Source organism: Aythya marila, assembly GCF_965140915.1.
Source record: "Aythya marila genome assembly, chromosome: Z".
In the NCBI taxonomy this organism is placed as follows: domain Eukaryota; kingdom Metazoa; phylum Chordata; class Aves; order Anseriformes; family Anatidae; genus Aythya; species Aythya marila.
In genome coordinates this window covers 15,964,232-15,981,677 of record NC_139080.1, presented here as the reverse complement: position 1 = coordinate 15,981,677, position 17,446 = coordinate 15,964,232, and positions in this window count along the sequence as shown.

The following is a 17,446-nucleotide window of genomic DNA, read 5'->3' as shown; positions in this document are numbered from 1 at the left end:
AAAAAGAAGCATTTCTTTTTTTCAGTATGGATTAGTTACGATAGTTTTTAGCAAAGAGATTAAGCTAGATAAAAAGCAACTTACTGCCAAGTAAACTCGGTGTTTGGCACCAGCTATCGTAACCAACAAATTTTGTGTTTATCTGTTTTAAATAATCTCTTGTCCTACTTTTGCATATGTGAGACCAGAAATACCTATTTGAGATTATCCTTTTCAGGTGTAACCTTCAATGACCTAAAATAAGGATGGAGAAACATTATCTTTCTGATTTCTGGGGTCTTTATTCTAATTTCTCCCCAGATAATATCATCCTGAATTCACTTTCCAGCTGCCTATAGAACCAAAATAATCAGAGGATCTTCCTTCCTAAGTCAGAGGAAAAAAAGGCTTCATAATCTAGAAGTTGCAAAAACTCAACTCTGCACTGCCATTTAAATTCTCTGTGCTATTCTTGGTCTTTAAGTGATATTCTGAACAGTTCTAAAGTCTTTAAATGAAATACTTCATTATTTCTTTGATGGTTGCCAACTGTCTACTACTATCTTTACTACTCTTGAGGTAACTATATGAAAAAGAGAGACAACATGACAGCCTTGATCATAGCAGAAAGGATACATTGTGTATCCTCCAACTCTACAATGAACAGAGTACTCAGAAGCACAAAAATGCGTAACTAGCTTTATCCAATTTTTTAAAAACACCTCTCCTCTAATACTATACACTCTATACAGGGCTTTAGCAGTATAATAATATACAGCTAGAAATAAATGAAGTAGTTGTCAGTATACAAATGAAAGTTGGTCCCAAATAGTATGCACTTAATAAATCAAAGCTAACTGCCTTTAAAAAAAAAAAAATAATATAGTAAATTGCAATTCCTACACAAAGCAAAAGCACAACACATCTGATAATCCCTTATATTTTTCCATCCTAGTCTTCTAGTTCTTATATTGAGTTCATAGCCTTGGTTGCACAGTGCTTCACTGCATATTGTTACAATGAACATGCTTTCTGCTGGTTAATCAAGAAGAATTTTTTTCTCAGGGTATGATCTTCCTCCACTTAGAGTATACAGAACAATTTCTGTTGACGTAACTAAGTGTGATCAACTAACACTCTACATAACAAGACAATGGAAGTATGGAAGTCCAGAGAGGCTAACGTCAGTGGCATCAAAATCAGATCTTCAATCTCCAATTTCAAATAAGCCCTTACAACAGCAGCAGAGTTGTAAGCAAAAAGTAAGCATATATTCCAAATGCTCTGAACGGGAACTCAGAAGCTGCAAGAATTCAGCCTCCCATCAACACCCAGTCTCATGACTGGCATACAATTCTGCAATTTCTCACTGAAGCAGCAGCCAGCCATGAAAAATATTCTCACTTTTAACAAATTTCCAAAATGCCAGTTCTCAATCTATTGCTCCACTAGATTGGCCAAATAAGCCATCTGGTTTTGCAGATAAAGTCAAAATCAAATGGTTAAAGCTGACAAGGTTTTCAAAGTGTATTTCCAGCAATTATCAGAAAGATTTAATATTAGCAACTTCATAGTCTCTTTTTAGAACTTGTCTCTACAGTGAGCACTTCCTTTGTCACTCTTGGTACTGAACATATTTTCAGCAGCAAGAAACACTTACTAATCTGTGGAAGAGTTGTCAAAAAAAAAAAAAAAAAAAGAGAGAGAGATCATAACATTTTGAAACTGAAAATAGAAAAATTGCTTGTGTCCACATAGTTAATTGGGGAAGAAAATATTGTGTAGTATCCAACTTTTTGCTGTGTTTCCTGTTCAAACATCAAATGAAGATAAATTCTAATTAGAATCCTTTCCAACTGATTTTTTTTTTTTTTGCATAGTTTTTCCTTAATCAATGATATATTACAAACAGTTTCCTGTATGTATTTCAAGATTCTTTCTTTTGTTCTTAGAAAAGATAAGCAACTCTGCAAACAGAAATAACACTTCATTCTATTTAGATTTCAAAGGTCAGTAATACTGTAAAGTAATAGGAAAATACAAAAATTGCAAGGACTCACAAATCTCAATGAAAACAAAACTAAACTAAACTAAACTAAACTAAAACAGTCTTCCTAAGCCAAAAACAGGCCATAGCCATAATGAGAGACCCTCCATTACAAAGTAATGGTTAAGCAGCAATTCATAGAATCATACAATCATTAAGGTTGGAAAAGACCTCCAAGGTCATCTGGTCCAACCTTCCTCTGCCACCAATATTACCCAATAAACAATATCCCTACGTTCCTGGTCCAACCTATCCTTAAACACCTCTAGGGACAGTGACTCCACCACTTCCGTAGGCAACCAGTTCCAATATCTAACTACTCTTTCTGAGAAGAAATTTCTCCTAATTTCCAGCCTAAAAATGTTTATGCTTAATGGTTATCAATAACTGACACTTCCTCCAGTTTATAAAATGATTGAAAATAATTTGCAGCTATGTGCAACATCACAGCTAGACTATGGCACCTAAAGTCCCTGGTTCCAATCAATGGAGAGAGACATGAGTCTTCAAGGTGAGTTTGTCCCCTTCATTACAATGTCCTCCATATATCAGACTGTATTCCTCCTTTAGTTATCAAACTGCATGCTTAAAGTTAGCTAGAACTAGCACAAGTCTTTGTCTTTTTTTAAAAACTTTGGATTGATCACTAACCGTGCCTTTTTACAGGTACTTGAATCATAAGGACTGTTTGCTGCAGACACAGAAACTATATAAAGTGCATCATAGCCAACAAAATCCTCACATCTACAATCTTCAAAGACTCATAAAAGTGGAACAAATGATTCACAGTTCCTGTTGCTGCATCCTAATCATGCAAAACTCACAGTTCTACATAGTTTGAGTTCAGAGTGATACTCCATAGTTATGAGCAAGTTATGCTTAAAGAATTTGAATATATTCAAGCCCACAATTACATCTTAAGGGTTTTGCAATGCAAACTCACACTTCTTCCAAAACATAATGGAAGAATTTGCATGAGAAACCGAAAGCAAAAATTGTCTGATTTAGACTGCTACAGTATGATACACACTGTGCATCTTGTGCTTTCTGTTCTACACAACAAAAAGTAGGAGGCAGAAATACAAACCACGGAGACTAACATTTGGATCTGAAAATCCCAGAGGTCATTACTTGGCAGGCTAAGTTAGCTGGGAAACACCTGAGACCTCTGGCAGCTTGCTAACTGACACTCTTTACATTAGGGGAAACACACACACACACACAAACACACACTAACAAACACCAAAAATAAAAACAAACAACACACACACACACACAAAAAAAAAAACAAAAACAAAAAAAAAAAAACATAATCTTACCCTCATCTTCCTCCCCTTCACTGTTTAAGTGAAGTATATTAGCCCACCTGAAACCCTGAAACTAAGCTACTTGGCATGAAAACAAATGTTTAATACCCTGAAATGAGGCCAAATGGTTGCTTTCTCTCTTTGCATCTCTGTTCTGTCTGTTTTTATATTGTCTTGGTTAGATCAGAGTCAAGAAATTAATATTAACTATTTTTTTCCAGCCAGTCATGAGGTCTGTGGGAAACACCTTCCATGACTGATAGATCAAATGGCTGTGAAATTTATTCAGGTCAAGATTATTTGAAGATACCACCAAATAAGCCTACTAGTGTCATTCTAGCTGTCATTGTAAAAACAGCTGCTTTTTGAAGTTGACTGGAAGCACATATTCAATTGCCTGATAAAATATAAGTCCCAGATAATTAAGTATTCTAAAGTAATTAAGTAATCTAAACACTGTCAGCAGCAATGGTTCCTCAAGCATTTGTGTAATGAAATCTTTAAACAATACATTTCTCAATTGAATACTGACTTTAGGAGTTAGAACCAGAAAGTAAATTTTAATATAGTATCACAGTCATTTCATCTTAATAAAGAGCTTTCTTACCCCCAACTTATGCATGTTCTTTCTTATAGACTATCAGAGGTTGGTCATGGAGTGGTGTATCCATGCCAGAATTAATACAGAACCTACAGACATCCATGCCTGCTTCCTATTCTGCTAACAAGTACGGTATTCTCATTCATAGGAATGTCTCATTAAATCACAGAAGTCAACCAGCCCTCTGCCTTACTAAGTCAATCTGCTTGTACTTTTCTAGTATATCCTTACAGATACAATTCTTCTCTATTTACCTTTGACAGTCTATTTATCTGCATGGCCTTCCTATATTGTTGGAAATCTACATTTTTGTAAATATTGACATTATCAGTATCTCTGAAGTCACTGAATATTAAAATAACCATCTATGTCTTAAATTAATCATTTTTTATGTTGCAATCCACCTGAGTCAGTGGATCTCAGCACCCTTTTCAAATGACTTATAGACAAAATTACCTCTATTGTACTGGGGAACACGGGCAATTTGTGACAGGGTAAGTTGGGTAACAGATGTAGAGCTGGCTAGTGGCAAGTCTGAAAACAGCAGGCCAATCTACTGAATTCTGGTAGTTTTCAATGAAAACTACAAGTATTTCCTGGAGATCACTGGGATATCACAGGAAATTTAAGAATGTGTGAGAAATGCACACATGAGGGTTAATGATCTGAGAGATGTGTATTGCTGGAACTCAACAGGAATGTTATGAATGTCAGTTTGTTGTTGGAGTCTAAATATCAAAATGCTGCATAGCAGAATTGGTGTGTGGAAGGCAGTGTGGTATCATTTTGTGGTAGCAAAGGACCTGATCTAACAGCTGATGGTTGAACTTGATGATCTTGAATACATCTATGATTTGCATTAGATGAATAGAAAATCTCTTTTACAAAAGAATTCAGAGTTTGCAAGTAGCAATTATTCTTAAAAAAGCAATGCATTTGCACACAAAATTCTCTCACAGTTACCTTTGAAAATTTGAGGATGTATAACCTCAGTGATCAGCAGCAGCAGCTAAAGGAAGAGAGCAGCGCAAAGATTTCTCACCAGTACTTATGCCCTATTACAGCAAGGTAGACCTGTTTTTTGCAGGCTCTGACACCAGTCAATAGGTATTTAAACTCTCTTTTGAGGACAATTGGTTTGGAATGGGACACAATTATATTCAGTCCCTGAATAAATTTAGAGTAATTTGATTTGTTCAAAATAATCTCCATTTTATCTCTCTCCTCTCTCTCTCTCTCTTTCTTTTTTTTTCTTTTTTTTTTTTTTTTTTTCCCCAAATGATATTCCAGTACAGGAAGAAATACTACAGAAAATAATCTGATCTCCTCCAACTTTCTGTCACTTGACATTTAAGTTACCTGCCTGGAGCAATAGAGTACTCTTCAGAGCTCTCACATGTTCATCACAAACTTCAAGAAACGAAATCTCTTATTTCCCTAGGCTCTGTTGTATTACAGTTCTACAGAAGATACAGTTCATTGTAATTGTTTGTGAGGGGCATGTGGCACACATGAATGACAAGTCATATCCAAGCAACTGAGTGACATGGCCTTTATCCAAAGAAAATAATCAGCCCTGAGAGAATGCAGCTGGTGTAGCTTCATTTAGAATGAATTTCACAGTAGCTGAGACAATCTAATCAGCTTTTGTATGAAAATTGTTATAGTACATAGGAACAAAACACAGACACATAATAATTTCAAATTCTTCTTCCCAAAGTGCTTCAAACTAGAGACCTTAAGTTGTTTCAAATGAAGCACTTACACATTTTCTTTTCAAAACCGCCCACCTACCCTCATCCTACTCCTATCAGAGAGAATTAAACTCCAAAAGATTGCACATGATTCACAGCCCAGTAATAGGAAACCAAACATCATTTTCCACACTGACATGTTGAGGATGCTGCTGTTCTTTCATTGTAAATCACTGCACCTCACTAAACAAGTTTAATGGATTTTGCATGTGAATAAATGAATGTAGAGGAATTTCTCAAAATGAAAGGTGATATATGAACTATGAAGGAAGGAAGGAAGGAAGGAAGGAAGGAAGGAAGGAAGGAAGGAAGGAAGGAAGGAAGGAAGGAAGGAAGGAAGGAAGGAAGGAAGGAAGGAAGGGAGGGAGGGAGGGAGGGAGGGAGGGAGGGAGGGAGGGAGGGAGGGAGGGAGGAAGGAAGGAAGGAAGGAAGGAAGGAAGGAAGGAAGGAAGGAAGGAAGGAAGGAAGGAAGGAAGGAAGGAAGGAAGGAAGGAAGGAAGGAAGGAAGGAAGGAAGGAAGGAAGGAAGGAAGGAAGGAAGGAAGGAAGGAAGGAGGAAAAGAAAAGCAGTGGAAGTAATAAAAAAAATCCTCTGAAATATGTTAAACTTTTGGAAATAAATGCAGATAGTTAGGGAACATTTTTACTCACACTGAAGTACATAAAACTTGCTATGGAATTCACGATAAAACTTAGGCTGAGAGAGGATTATAATACATCTTGGATATTTACAGGAGTTTACAAAGATGCAGCAGGATCACTTAATGACTTTTCTTCTGCAGTCCTGGAGCCCTCTTATGCAATGTACCAAGGGATACATTAAACATACATGCAGTACTTATAAAACAGAATTATGTAACTGTATACTGGTTAAACTCTCAGGTCTTGATCATTTCAATCCTGTATGTGAGAAAAGCTATGCAAGTCAACAGACATTTCTTTCTGAATAAAACTGTTATGGTCAGTCTCTGTAATACCCATTCTCAAGCCTAAGGAAAGCTAAGGTGGAGGAACAGTCATAAGTCATACTCCAATTGCTGAATTCTAGCAGTCATACACATGAAAAAAATAATATATATGTATATATATATATATATGTATATATTTCAGATTAAAATTCCAAATATCACAAGAGAAGGCACAGAGGGAAGCAAATAGGAAGCAGAGGGGGAAGTGAAAGCATCACAGCTTTTTTAAAACTCAGTATATTCCCTTGGTGCCAGCTCTGCTTGGCACTAGAATTGCTTTTGAGAATCTTGGTGTAAACCTGCAGGGTGTGGGGAGGTTATGCAGGGACTCTTGTCAAATTAGACTTCTCTTGCTGAACCTAGGCTGGCTTCAGTCAGCCCTTAAAAAAATAAAAATAAATAAATAAAAATGTTCCTGACACAACTGTTTATTTTGGCAACCTTTCTCAAATACATATAATGTATTTGAAGAAATTTGTTGTGACTTCAGTGGGAAAACTGCACTTTCGGTGTAGTTGCCTGGGAGTTCCCATCCCAGCACACTATGCTTCCTAGCTAGCTGCAGTACTGAAAAAAAAAAATAAAAAAAAATAATAAATAATAATAATAATAATAATACCAAACATACATGTTCTGCAACAACAGAGTTATATTAATGACCACAGATCGGTAGCATTACCAGTGAAATATTCTATCTCACATATCACCACACCAACTGCTCTCAGCCTCACACATGCTTATCTGCAGTAATTGAGGAATGGAAGTAAAGCACCTTCTTTTCTCACATGCATTAAAGCCACAGGAAGTGATCTCCACCTGATCTAGTGGGTGGCATCCCTGCCTATGGCAGGGGGATTGGAATGAGGTGATCTTAAATGTCCCTTCCAGCCCAAGCCGTTCTATGATTCTAAATATAAGAAAAAAGCAGAAGCATTCCTGAGAAAGGTACTTTCTTTATCACACCTTGTTTCAAAATGCAGGGCAACTGGTAGAAGGGAGTCTGACACTGCTTTTCTTCCTGGATAGGCAGGTGTTGCTCTTTCATTATAGATTAAGAAATGATTCCGGAAGCCAGAATTCCATGTACCTTTACTAGGAATTTTTATATTTTCAAAATTAATATTTCAACAATGATCTGTTTTGAGCCTTTGAATCTGAATCATCCTCATTGTCTCCACTGTGGAGGTCAAGAAGCCTGGGCATAAAATGAGCCTACCTTAAAAATAATACAATATAACCTACATGTGCATATGTTAGATTAAGACAATACATGCTGTTAGATATTGAAAATATATTTAAGGAGGTTACATTTGATGTCATGCATATAGTGCAATATGTTGAATTCTTATCAGTATTTCCAGTTTTAATTTAAAAAAAAAAAAAAGGGGGGGGGGGGGGGAGAGGAGGAAACAAAAGGGAAGAAAAAGAAAAAAAAGAGAGAGAAATATTTTGCCAGGAAAGGATTACAGACCAATCTAGATGCATACTCACCTCCAAATTAATATGAAAAGTAAAAGAAGAGCAGAAAAGGAATGAGGAAAGGCACTAACTAGCATCCTGGAGACAACAATTTTCAAGGGATACTTTCTCTGAAGGCAAATAGTGCAAAATAAAGGTATTCTGAATATAATGCAAAAAGAAAAAAAAAAATTAACTTAAACTGAATTAGGTTTCTAAAAGAAAGGTAATCATGAATTCAATAACTGTCAACTGCTGAGATAATATTTGATTGGTTTCTGAAAGGGATCCATGCTACCTGCAGTAGCAGAGTGAACTCAATGACCTAGAAGAACTGTTTCAGCCCCATGTTTCTTTATAAGCAGATATTGTATGACAACGATAATGGCCAGGAAATTGTAAAGAATTAATGTTGTTAAAAGAATGCTGCTATTGAAGAATTAAGGAGTTAAAGGAGGTAAACACTTGTGTACAGGGACTTGAGCTTGTTCGGTTGCCATGGCAGACACAGTAGGAAAAACACATGTCAAAGTTTAGAAAATACTGACTGAGAAAAAGTAAAAGCAATCAAAACAAGACACACTTTTCTGAATTTGAAATCAAGTGATTAACTGGAAAAAAAAAAAAATCTTTCTTTTCTTTTGTTCAGTTGTAACAGAGTTGCACTGACTGCTACACTGAAAAAGTAAAGGTTCCTATGATAGAATCACAGAATATCCCATGTTGGAAGGGACCCACAATGATCAGCAAGTCCACATTCTGGGTTCCCAAAGGACCACCCAATAAATCAGACCATGCATGTGAAAGCTTCCAAACACTTTTGGAATACTGGCAGTCTCGGTGCCATGGCCACTTCCACTAACCACAAGTTAAAGCAGGGCTGATCTCATGTACCAAGGAATCAGCTCAGTCATTCAGTCTCCATTCTTCAAGAGTGCACTGTCCTGTTCTCCTTCCCCTTTCTATTGCATTTCAGTGTAACATATATGGAACTGACTGTGCATGCAGAATAGAAGGTTAAGAACATTGGCTGTTACATAATTTGAGTAATGAAGGCTTGAATAACTTGTATCCATAAAAACTGCTCACACAGCAAACTTTAACAAAGTTACACAGGACCCTAGGATGATTAACAATATTCCCCCACTGCAAGATTTTGTATAAAAAATCCCATTCCAAAAAAATGCATCTTACAAGACAACACTCTTTCCAAGGGGAATTCAGAACACATTGTTGCTGCTGACTCATTACATTCTCTGTTCTTGCAAAACAAAATGTTGCTTTGGTCACCTTCAGCATCAGAGGTTATAGTGCAGCCCAGTATGGACAAACTTTGTTTGCTTTAAATTAGCTAGTTCAAATAATGATGGAGTTTTTGATGGCAGGCTGCAGCTCCATGCAAACTAATGGCATAGGTGTTTATCTTACTTCTCAACTGAATTCTGCAGCCCTGTTAAGCTCTGTGTTCTTCTGTTGATGTTGCTCAGGTACCATGGCTAAACAGTTTAAAGTCAGTTCAGGTATATACCTTTATTCATTTTAAATTGTAAATCATGTCTGCTGTGTTAAATATTCTAGAAAAAGTATTCAGAAAGACATTTCTGAGCAAAAAGTAATAGTTGTCATAGTAAATAAGCATATGCATATATGTGTTCAAATTAAGTTAGAGTTCAAAGGGGAGACAGTCTCTCTCAGAAGTTGCTTGCAATCTGCAAAAATAGTTTTGAAATTACAGAATTGCAACATTTAAAAAAAAATCAAATATAAGAGTACATTCCCCTTTATTAGTCCTACAAATTTAAATGAGTACAAGAATCTTTTATTCCCAATTATTATTTTATTATAATTGCTTTTTTTTTATTTTGCAAAGTTTAGCAAACTTCAGATGCCCTATGTACTCTGATTGCTACAATTGTTTCTGAAAACAGTCATCTATTTTATTTAAAGAAGTTTAAATGTGAAAATGTGAGTAAACAGGCCTCTGATACTTTCCATATACAGTACTGTATGTACTGTACATACTTTGAATTTTGTAGAAAATTCTAAGCCTTAGCACAACACACATGAACAAAAATTAATGGGAATATAAGCCCAGAATGCCTTGCTCTTTTTACATAGGAAACATAGTTACTGTTGTGATCTTCTGTGCAACTAAAGTATTTCTAGATGGGAAGCAAACTCCAGTGGTTTCAACATTTGACAGCATCACCTTGAACCCCATACAGGCCCAAAACTCTTTATTAAGGTTTTATAGCTAAAATAAAAGAGGGAGTAGAGAAATAGATAATGGCCATGTAGTAAGCTAGCAGGCTTTAGTCTATACAGTACATATATCTGAAGGAAATAAAAATGTCCAATGTCGTGTTAGACACTTATTAGACAATGAACAACCAGTAACAGAATGCTGGATAACATCTCTGATACTGTTTAAAGGTGTGTCAATAACACTTGGATGACATTTTTTTGGCTGTTTATTCAACAATATACAGCATTATGTTTGTGATTTTCTATATCACCTAATATATATAAATAAATAATAAATCTGATCTTAAACTAAGTTTGTTCTTAAAATACTTTGTCATTAGTTATGGTCCTGTCCAGAATGGAAGCATGATGATCAGAGCAGTCATAAGCTATTCTTATGAGAGCTGAGACCGGGTGGCAGCCCTCGGCATGCCAACTGTAGGGGTTGAGAAAGATAGAATCTGGACAACTGGGCGCTGGGTAAGTTTGAGGGGTCATATCCTGCTCAGCCCTTTTTACAGCATTGATGCAAGTCCTTAGTCATAGATACCATCAACAAAATAGATGTATGCATTTATGGTGAAAACGGATGAATAAATTCATGGTGAAGACGGATGTATAAATTCATGATGAAATCTTACATTTCTTGGTTGACTTCTAGTCTCTGTATATCTATACCCAACTGCAAAGACAAACAACATGCCCACCTCAAAGACTTTGCAACATTTTCCAGTACTCTGAAAATAAAGATTAACTAAAGGAACTTAGTACAAAAAATATAGAGTTTATATATTTATATTTGTATTAACAAAATGTTGTTTCACTAAATTTCCCTGATTGTAGGTTTGTGAACTAAAAATTATCTTCTATGAATCTAGAAAAAATATTGCTTTAGAGTTTATTGAGTAGCTGTTCACTGAAATAGCTTCAGTATACCTATGTATTTTATTTTTGTTTAGGAATTCCAAAACAAAACAAAACAAAACAAACAAACAAAAAAAAAAAAAAAAAAACACACGTAATCATCTGGCCTTCTAGTGGGAGAAAGCAACAGGCTAGATCTATGAAATGATATTGGGTTTTGGTGCATATGTAATCTGTCCTTCCCATTACTATGAAGTTTCTATAAGGACAAGTACGCACAGTATGTTTGTGTGTTGCCACAAATAGGGTTAATTTTTACTTAATATAATTCCTATTTAATAAGATAGTTTCTTGGGAATCATTTTTGGTTTGAATTGACCATAATATAGTAAATTGAGAACAAAACAAAACAAAAAAATCGTCCTGAAGAATTCTAAAAATAACAAAGAATGTACTAAACCCTGAGAAATCCCTACGACCTAAAGGAGATATGTTAGAATAACATAATAAGGGACTTTAACTGGCAGAATAACCTACTACCAGGACTAAAATTTGTTCTTTTTACCATGGTTAATATACTTCCTTCCCTCCTCCCTCCTGAAATACACTTTCCTTTGCCCCACTCCTGCACTGACAGGAGAGCACCTTCCCTAAGTTTGTTCCAGTCAGATTGTGTTTTCTATATAACTCACCTGGGAACATGGGATTCTATGAACTATTCTGGTTCTCTGATGTATCTAAATCAGACACAGTCTCAGAAAGTTGATAATAGATTTAGCTCCTGCAAACACTTCATTTTTCAAAAGTGACAGTTAATTTGACCACGTTAAACAAATATATATGCGTGTGTGTGTACATTGGCCTTGTAGCTGCACAGCTTAAATGTAAGCACAGGATTAACTATTTTCAGAGCTTGTCCTTAAATTAGTGAAATTTCTTTGTTCTATAAATAAAAATAAATTTAAAAAAAAACAAGTAACACATTTCCAAGAAGATCCTTTGGATCTCCAAGAATTCCCCTATACAGGGAAGAGATTAACTGGATATAATAATATAAAATAAATTATACCAGTTAATTCCATTAGAAGCATAAAGGTTACAACATCTGTCATGTGCTTGTTAGTAGCCCAAAAGAGTGCAAAGAAACAACAGCATCTGCTGCTATAATTCCTTCCAGCTACTTGTTTGCAAGTGAGAATTGCTAGATAGAAGCATGCAACCGATGATTTTAGTACTGTAAAAGTTAGTTAGACATGCCTCTTTCCTCTGCTTTTTGTATGTATGCAAAAATGCAAGTGATTGTTGTTCTTATTTATACAATACAGAAGGCTATGAATATTTCAGTATGCAGCCAAATTAACATCATACCACAATTACAGATTCCTCTCCAAATGCAGTCTATTTTGGACCAATTTCCTTTTCAAAAGTGGCTAATAAGTACTTTTTTTCAAGGAGTTACCTTTCCAGAATTCAATGTTCTTTACCTAGGAATCCAGGAAAAAAAAATGCATGTAAACACAGTGTACAAAAGAGAATTTCTCTAGTTGTACAGTTGTACTTGAAACATTAGTTGTCAGGTGCATACCTACTTGAAAAAATAGCATGTCATTTAAACAAAATCACCAGAAAATACAGAAACATAATGCAAGTGAAGAAAGTTATCAAAAATGAAAGTTTCAACAAATTTTCAGGTCTGAAAAAACATACAGAAATAGGTTGTTTGGAGGATTCCTGGACATTTGTCTTTTTTTCATTAAAGGTATATTATGCAAAGACTATTTTTCTCTTAGGAGACAGGTATGTAGGTTTTAATCACTTCTTTATTAAAGTTACTGGCTCTGAAACACACAAGGCTCAAGATCAATTACAGACCTGCAACATAAGTATTTACGTACAATATATCTGGGACCATTCAGTGATAGATATGTCCTTGATGATGAAATCACTGGAATTAATGAGTGACATAAAGAAGCAATGAAATCAATATCCTCAATACAATGAAGAGATACAGGCTTTTTCACTTTTATAGTTCTTTTGTTTTTGTTTGTGTAGACAGCTGGATTTTTTGTGTTTTTCTTTTCTAGTTTGTGCCAGAGTGTGATTCAGTTGAGCTTTACAATATTTTTGCCTGGACCTTGTGTTTAGAAGACTCAGAGTACTTATTAAATAATGTAATGGGCACTAGTGTTAACCATGTTAAAATGTCCATAACTTCTATGTGTATTTTAATTTCTACAGCTTGGTTTCATATGGGAGCAAGACTTATGCAGCTACTTTGTGTGTTATTCTAGTCCCCATCCTCCCCACATGATGTTTGAAACCCCTGGCCAGTTTCACCTGAAGCTGCTGGAGTCAATGAAGTCTCAAGGTTAATTAAGCTCCTAGTGGCCTTGTAAGACCGGATAGATTCAAAATTACTAACTTTTGATTTTACAGGTCTACTGCTACAGCTAAAATCAGCAACACTGACAGAGGTAAGTGGGGCTATGCTCTCAAAGGGAAAGTAATAAGTAAATATAAGTACAACACAGAATCTTGCTATAATTTAAATCAGTAACTGATTAATGAACAGTCACCAAGGGAAACCAGCTTTCCCTGTTTCTGGCATTCATGTATCTTGTTTATTTATTTGGGTCAGTAATGAATTCCCATGAGCAAAAACAGTATTAGTTTTAGATTGGAAGCATTCAGACCTGCACGCTGGAATGTGCTTAACTGAAATCCATGTTCACATCCCCTTTAGTCCAAAATTAACCGTGTCCCCAAGTCACTGTAATCAGCTCTCTGAGCATAAATGTACCATCACCCTCTGCTGGAAAGACTTTAACCTACAGTTAGAGATGAGTGAAAATGCTAAATCCAGAACACAACATGGGAACTCACTGGCACACAAGGCTAAATGTTGCAACACCTGATTTTTTGGATAATTATCACCTACAATGGGATGCAGATCAGTGCACTGGTTACATAGACTTCCTACTTAGCACCAAGGCAATGTTGGGCATATCAGAACAGGAATTGTAACCAACACTCCTCAGAGGAAATTAACTAGAAATGATAATGACAGAGACATGTTTTCAGTCTGTCTTCACAACATTTATGTGTGTGTGTGTGTGTGTGTGCGTGTGAGAGAGAGAGAGAGGGTTTTTTTGTTTGTTTGTTTGTTTATATTATTTATTTATTACTAGTGGTGGTGGTGATGATTTGGGGGTTTACTGATGTTAGAAAGAAAGAGTGGAGATCCAAAGATCTTGATTTTGTGAATGAAGAACCAAATTTTAATTCTGCTGATAGTGCAATATTTAAGAGCTCCACTCTGCGCAGCATAACATGAGTTCTAAGAGCCAGTGATGTGTTCTACCATCTCTTTAGCTTCCTGTGTATCATAAGAAATAACAGGCAAAAATCCTAGTGAAATCCTTTTGGGCTAGGAAAATCTGCAGGATCATGCTACATGTTTTGGATATCATTTTGTTATTTGTTAATATGAAAAATCTGTTAAAGAATTCTCACCTAGTAGTAATTTTACAAATATCTCACCTCAGTCACAATTAAGCAAGATCCTCTGTCCTTAAAGAACATGTAAAGGGCTTCCACTTCCTTGGAAATCAAATATTTGAGTTCCTATTTCTTTCCTTATACATGTTATTGGTTTGTTTAAATATAAATAGAGCTAAATTAATATGTTTACTTCCCTAGTGATTAATTGCCATAGTAAGCACAGAATTCTTAATGATTCTAATGCAACTACCAAAAAGAAAAAAATAAATCACTTACACATTAGGAAAAAAAAAAAAAAAAAATAAAAGCCAGATGCTCAAATACCAAGGTCAAAAGAGCTAAATGAATAACAGATGGTACAGACTACCTTTGGCCATCTAAATCAAGCCCAACCAATATACTGTCTAGTTGTGCAGAAGAGTGGAAATGCAGATAGATTCATGTGAAGGGAGCACATAATGGCTGGTGGGTTCTAGCAATGAACTTCTTTTAGTTAAGTAATGTTATTGGACCACCACCTCCATCACTGTGAATCTTTTGTTTCAGACCCATAAGCAATAAAAGCTGTCCACTCTCTGGAAAAATAAATAAATAAATAAATAAGCAAGATAAAATGAGATATTAAAAACAGTTACATTTCTGCTGCTAAAAATCATAGTGATTATGTGTCTTCACGTGGAAAAATGCATGCATATCTTGTCACTCTCTCAGGATGTACTAGCTGTACTAACTGCATGGATTCAGAGGTATGACAAAAAGATACTGAGAGCACAATCAGCATAGTATAAAAAAAAAATAAAAGAAAAAAAAAAAGAAAAAAAAAAGAAAAAGAAAAAAAAAAAAGTTATTTTTAATGGCATCTTTTAACCTGAGCCATTCCATGATTCTATGATTCTTTGATAAGATCAGACTACTCTCTTTGATAAGAGGCAGACTACGAGGCTAGACTAGTCTTTCCCTTGATTAGATATAGTACCTTGCTTTCTAAAATCAGTCCAATAATGTTTGCTCCTTGCTCAGACTCTGTCTAGTTCTTCTGGTGCTCAGAATTTACCATAGCTTTTGTAAAATTTCCTACATATCTAAATGTCATCTTCTGCACAGACAGTTATGAGTCTTGACAACACCATGCAACACATCCGTATCCTTTCTTCCCTCCTTCCACCATCTGATTCTCACTCAGAGCACAACCTAGAGGGACCAGGCATCAGTAGTTGATTGTAACACCATCCTATCTCACAAGCTCTCATATATTCAGGAGTCCAGTGGCAAGAGATCAACAAGATCACCACTCACCAAGACAGAGAAGGCAGAATAAAGTTTTATTCCTGGCCTTGTCAAGTAAAGGTTGAAACATAACCACTAGAAGGAGCATGAAGCTCTCTTCATTATCATAGAACCATAGAATCATAGAATGGCTTGGGCTGGAAGGGACTTTAAATATCACCCAGTTCCAACCCCCCTGCCATGGGCAGGGATGTCACCCACTAGATTGGGTTGCTCAGGGCCTCATCCAATCTGGTCTTGAACACCTCCAGGGATGGGTCATCCACAACTTCTCTGGGCAACCTGTTCCAGTGCCTCACCATCCTATGAGTGAAGAATTTCCTTCTAACCTCTGAGAACATAAATCTCACCACTTTAAGTTTAAAATAATTCCCCCTTCTATTGTCATTATCTGACTGAGCAAAAAGTCACTCTCCATCTTTTTTATAACCCCCCTTTTAAGTATTTAATAGGTGCAATAAGGTCACCCTGGAGCCTTCTCTTCTTCAGACTGAACAGGCCCAGATTTCTCAGCCTGTCTTGGTAGGAGAGGTGCTCCAGCCCTCTGAACATTTTTGTGTCCCTCCTCTGGACCTGCTTTAACATGCCCCCCCCCCCATCCTTCTTGTGCTGGGGGCCCCAGGATGCAGCACTCCAGGTGGTGCCTCACAAGGCAGAGCAGAGGGGCACAATCCCCTCCTTCCACCTGCTGCCCACCCCTCTGTTGGTGCAGCCCAGGACGCAGTTGGCCTTCTGGGCTGCAGGCACACACTGCTGGCTCGTGTCAAGCTTTTCATCCACCAGAATCCCCAAGTCCTTCTCTGCAGAGCTGTTCTCAGTGGGTTCTTCTCCCAGTCTATGTTCATGTTGGGGATTGCCACAACCTAGGTGCAGTACCTTGCACTTGGACTTGTTGAAGCTAATCAGGTTCAAAATTCTCAAGCTTGTCCAGGTCCCTCTGGATGGCACCCCTTCCTTCTGTTGTATCAACTGCACTGCTCACCTTGGTATCATCTGAAAACTTGGTGAGGGTGCAGCAAATTTATCGCATCCCCTTCCCTTCCCTTCCCTTCCCTTCCCTTCCCTTCCCTTCCCTTCCCTTCCCTTCCCTTCCCTTCCCTTCCCTTCCCTTCCCTTCCCTTCCCTTCCCTTCCCTTCCCTTCCCTTCCCTTCCCTTCCCTTCCCTTCCCTTCCCTTCCCTTCCCTTCCCTTCCCTTGATTTTTCTTTGTCATGTCTCCAATAGAGTAGACTTAAAATTCACTGTTTAAAATAACCTGGTTCATTCTGACTGCAACAAAATGAAATACTATAGCAGCCTTCAGCCACCATAATTTTGTGAGGCAAACTTTCACAAAAGAGGTGGTCTGGGGACAGATAGCAGTATTTTCTTCAGTCAGCACAAATGCATCTGGAAAAGGACACATGCCACAGTCAAAATGAGAGACGAAATAATGAAA